Source organism: Phymastichus coffea, unplaced genomic scaffold (genome assembly GCF_024137745.1).
Source record: "Phymastichus coffea isolate CEN01 unplaced genomic scaffold, Cenicafe_Pcof_1.1 PCOF00064, whole genome shotgun sequence".
Taxonomy (NCBI): Eukaryota; Metazoa; Arthropoda; class Insecta; order Hymenoptera; family Eulophidae; genus Phymastichus; species Phymastichus coffea.
The window spans coordinates 1,056,400-1,062,207 of record NW_026706875.1 but is presented as its reverse complement, the minus strand read 5'-3'; positions in this window follow the sequence as shown (position 1 = coordinate 1,062,207).

Genomic DNA, 5,808 nt, shown 5'->3' with positions numbered 1-5,808 from the left:
AATTATATTTTATAATAATATACAATGCATATAATTACCTAAAATTGCGGGCTTGGGAGGACTAATAACATTTCTAGCTTGGCTCGGACATGCACCTACACAGCACTGAAACATTGCATGGGAATATTCAATGGAATATTTTACAAAAACATTGTAAGAATATTGCAGGTAAGTTTCTGAAACAATTTTAGAATGTTTCAATGAAATATTTCGAGCAATATTTTTGGAATGTTTTGACAATGTTTCATTGCAATATTACTTGTGGGCTTTGGAAACATTCCATTGAAACTTTTCTGAAATCTTGCAGCAACGTTGCTAGATTCATTTCATGAAATGTTGTTGGAGAGTTCTGTTAACTTTGCTTGAAATATTGTGGGAATATTTCCAGTATCATTCGGGAACGTTCTCATGGAAAATTTGAAACAATATTTATGAAATGTTCTGAAAATGTTCCATATTGCAATACTTCTTTTATGCTTCGAAAATATTACATTGAAAGTTTTCTAGAACTCTGCAGAACTCAGAAATGAGCATAGTTCTTGAAGTAAAATAACAAACAAACATCCCTACATTTACGAAATGTTAAACCACATGTACCCCGTACCCTGCGAATATTACGCTCTGTATTGTTTCACTTTATTTCTCTTTATAAAAAAAAAATTATCATCGCACCGACGTTACGTGACAGATCTAACTGAAAATCTAAATCTTCAATTTGAAAAAATAGGTGACTTCAAAACCGTAACTTATTGTTCATGATGTTGAAATTATAAATGAACAATCAAGTATTATGATGATTACCACAATGAAAAATTACAGTTCAAATTTTGCATCCAATAATTTAAATGAGCTTTAGCGCAATTCAATATAGCCATCGGAAGCCACTATCGAGCGTTCGTGTTCAGAAAAAAATTATGTACTGCATAAAAAAAATAGCAAAAACAAATGGCAAATGAAAAAAAAAAAATTTTTCAACCCGAGCGAATCTCGAACCCAGGATGCAAAATTAGGAGGCCGACACGCTGCCACTTCAGACACCGAGCTTCGTTATTGGGAGCTATAAAGCATCGGAGGTATCTGATTAACTCATTGGCGGAAGGGCTTATGTTAGGTTATGGTCCTGTAATAGGAAGCTTGTGATATGATAATGAGCTGTACAGACATTACATAAATCGGGATGAGTTTCAGTTATAGCGAGCGAAGAGATTATACTCGCCGCACGAAAAGTAATATGAAAAATTGTGGAACGATTGGGGTAACATTTCCAGGAAGTGTTTCAGCCACTATTACCGAAATATTTTAACAATAATTCTACAAATATTCCCACAAACATCCCTGTAATCTTTCCTGAAATATTACTTGCAATGTACCTGCAAGTTTCCCGCAAGGTTTCAACTAGATATTTTGGATCGTGAAAAATAATATTCCAGAGAAAGGTTTCTGCAAGGTTTCATAAATATTCCTTGAAACTTCCTTGAATTAAATCTTAAATGAAATATTACGTGCAATGTACTTGCAAGTTTCCTGCAAGGTTTCACCGACATACTCCGAAACTTAACAAATAACATTCCCGTGAAAGGTTTCTGCAAGTTTCCTGAAATATTTGTCGAAAAATCGCACTGAAATATTTCAAGTGACTTTTCGAAACCTTCCTGCAATATTTTCGCAAGGTTTCTTTGAAATGTTTCATGTAATCTTTCGAAACAATCCTGCAATGTTTCAACTTTAAAAATAGAATTGGATTTTGTACATCATTAAGGTATAATAAATGCGGAACTTGAGAAAAATTTCCATGACCAAATATTTACAAATGGAGTTTATTTATTAATTATGTGATGCAAGACTGGGATAATATTTATGTTTTATATAAAAAAAATCGCATTTGGTCTGTAATCCAAAGTTTCAGATTTTAAATAATAGAACTATAAAAAATAAAAAAAAGAACTTAAATTATAAAGAAATTTGTTAATTTAAATTGTAAGTTGTTTAGTTAGTAGTATAAAATCACGTAATTGAACATGTCTCTCCCAAACAGAAAATATTTCCAGCAATGTTACAGCAAGTTTTCTGCACGGTTTTAGTGCAGCATTGCCAGAAATATTTTATAAAATATTGTGGCAATGTTTCATGTAGCATTACAGGCAATGCTGCTGCAATGTATCAATGAAATATTTTCTGCAATGTTTCAGCAAGGTTTCTGCAAGGTTTCCGTGAATCATTGCCAGAAATAATTTTTAAAATATTGTGGCAATGTTTCATGTAGCATTACAGGCAATGCTGCTGCAATGTATCAATGAAATATTTTCTGCAATGTTACAGCAAGGTTTCTGCACGGTTTTAGTGCAGCATTGCCAGAAATATTTTATAAAATATTGTGGCAATGTTTCATGTAGCATTACAGGCAATGCTGCTGCAATGTATCAATGAAATATTTTCTGCAATGTTTCAGCAAGGTTTCTGCAAGGTTTCCGTGAATCATTGCCAGAAATAATTTTTAAAATATTGTGGCAATGTTTCATGTAGCATTACAGGCAATGCTGCTGCAATGTATCAATGAAATATTTTCTGCAATGTTTCAGCAAGGTTTCTGCAAGGTTTCCGTGAATCATTGCCAGAAATAATTTATAAAATGTTGTGGCAATATTTCGTGAAACATTGCAGGCAATGCTGCTGCAATGTATCAATGAAATATTTTCTGCAATGTTTCAGCAAGGTTTCTGCAAGGTTTCCGTGAATCATTGCCAGAAATATTTTTTAAAATATTGTGGCAATGTTTCATGTAGCATTACAGGCAATGCTGCTGCAATGTTTTGATGAAATATTTTCTGCAATGTTTCAGCAAGGTTTCTGCAAGGTTTCCGTGAATCATTGCCAGAAATATTTTATAAAATATTGTGGCAATGTTTCATGTAGCATTACAGGCAATGCTGCTGCAATGTATCAATGAAATATTTTCTGCAATGTTTCAGCAATGTTTCTGCAAGGTTTCCGTGAATCATTGCCAGAAATAATTTATAAAATGTTGTGGCAATATTTCGTGAAACATTGCAGGCAATGCTGCTGCAATGTATCAATGAAATATTTTCTGCAATGTTTCAGCAAGGTTTCTGCAAGGTTTCCGTGAATCATTGCCAGAAATATTTTTTAAAATATTGTGGCAATGTTTCATGTAGCATTACAGGCAATGCTGCTGCAATGTATCAATGAAATATTTTCTGCAATGTTTCAGCAAGGTTTCTGCAAGGTTTCCGTGAATCATTGCCAGAAATAATTTTTAAAATATTGTGGCAATGTTTCATGTAGCATTACAGGCAATGCTGCTGCAATGTATCAATGAAATATTTTCTGCAATGTTACAGCAAGGTTTCTGCACGGTTTTAGTGCAGCATTGCCAGAAATATTTTATAAAATATTGTGGCAATGTTTCATGTAGCATTACAGGCAATGCTGCTGCAATGTATCAATGAAATATTTTCTGCAATGTTTCAGCAAGGTTTCTGCAAGGTTTCCGTGAATCATTGCCAGAAATAATTTTTAAAATATTGTGGCAATGTTTCATGTAGCATTACAGGCAATGCTGCTGCAATGTATCAATGAAATATTTTCTGCAATGTTTCAGCAAGGTTTCTGCAAGGTTTCCGTGAATCATTGCCAGAAATAATTTTTAAAATATTGTGGCAATGTTTCATGTAGCATTACAGGCAATGCTGCTGCAATGTATCAATGAAATATTTTCTGCAATGTTACAGCAAGGTTTCTGCACGGTTTTAGTGCAGCATTGCCAGAAATATTTTATAAAATATTGTGGCAATGTTTCATGTAGCATTACAGGCAATGCTGCTGCAATGTATCAATGAAATATTTTCTGCAATGTTTCAGCAAGGTTTCTGCAAGGTTTCCGTGAATCATTGCCAGAAATAATTTTTAAAATATTGTGGCAATGTTTCATGTAGCATTACAGGCAATGCTGCTGCAATGTATCAATGAAATATTTTCTGCAATGTTTCAGCAAGGTTTCTGCAAGGTTTCCGTGAATCATTGCCAGAAATAATTTTTAAAATATTGTGGCAATGTTTCATGTAGCATTACAGGCAATGCTGCTGCAATGTTTTGATGAAATATTTTCTGCAATGTTTCAGCAAGGTTTCTGCAAGGTTTCCGTGAATCATTGCCAGAAATATTTTATAAAATATTGTGGCAATGTTTCATGTAGCATTACAGGCAATGCTGCTGCAATGTATCAATGAAATATTTTCTGCAATGTTTCAGCAATGTTTCTGCAAGGTTTCCGTGAATCATTGCCAGAAATAATTTATAAAATGTTGTGGCAATATTTCGTGAAACATTGCAGGCAATGCTGCTGCAATGTATCAATGAAATATTTTCTGCAATGTTTCAGCAAGGTTTCTGCAAGGTTTCCGTGAATCATTGCCAGAAATATTTTTTAAAATATTGTGGCAATGTTTCATGTAGCATTACAGGCAATGTTGCTGCAATGTTTCAATGAATTATTTTCTGCAATATTTCAGCAAGGTTTCTGCAAGGTTTTCGTGAATGTTTCCCAGAAATCTTTCATGAAATGTTGTGGCAATGTTTGAGAAATATTGCAAGAAACATTTTACTGAATGGTTTTTAAAATATTTCCGGAATATTGTAGAAATATTTCTGCAAACTTTCCCTGAAATATTTCATGCTGTGTGGGCTTCTCGCGGACTTGTAATATTTATGAAATATCGGATAATCTAATAAACCTCGCGCGGACTTGTAAGTTTCGGCATATTAGATAAACTAATAACCCTCTCGCGGACTTGTATAGTTTTCGGCAAATCGGATAAACTAATAACCCACTCGCGGACTTGTATAGTTTTCGGCATATCGGATAAACTAATAACCTTCTCGCGGACTTGTAATATTTATGAAATATCGGATAATCTAATAAACCTCGCGCGGACTTGTAAGTTTCGGCATATTAGATAAACTAATAACCCTCTCGCGGACTTGTATAGTTTTCGGCAAATCGGATAAACTAATAACCTTCTCGCGGACTTGTATAGTTTTCGGCAAATCGGATAAACTAATAACCCACTCGAGGACTTGTATAGTTTTCGGCAAATCGGATAATCTAATAAACCTCGCGCGGACTTGTATAGTTTTCGGCAAATCGGATAAACTAATAACTTTCTCGCGGACTTGTATAATTTTCGGCATATCGGATAAACTAATAACCATCTCGCGGACTTGTAATATTAACGAAATATCGGATAATCTAATAAACCTTGCGCGGACTTGTATAGTTTTCGGTATATCGGATAAACTAATAACCTTCTCGCGGACTTGTAAAATTTAAGAAATATCGGATAATCTAATAAACCTCGCGCGGACTTGTAAGTTTCGGCATATTAGATAAACTAATAACCCTCTCGCGGATTTGTATAGTTTTCGGCTAAACGGATAATTTAATAAACCTCTCGCGGACTTGTAATATTTACGAAATATCGGATAATCTAATAAACCTCGCGCGGACTTGTATAGTTTTCGGCAAATCGGATAAACTAATAACCTTCTCGCGGTCTTGTAAAATTTAAGAAATATCGGATAATCTAATAAACCTCGCGCGGACTTGTAAGTTTCGGCATATTAGATAAACTAATAACCCTCTCGCGGATTTGTATAGTTTTCGGCAAATCGGATAAACTAATAACCTTCTCGCGGACTTGTATAAGTTTCGGCAAATCGGATAAACTAATAACCTTCTCGCGGACTTGTATAAGTTTTGGCAAATCGGATAAACTAATAACCTACTCGCGG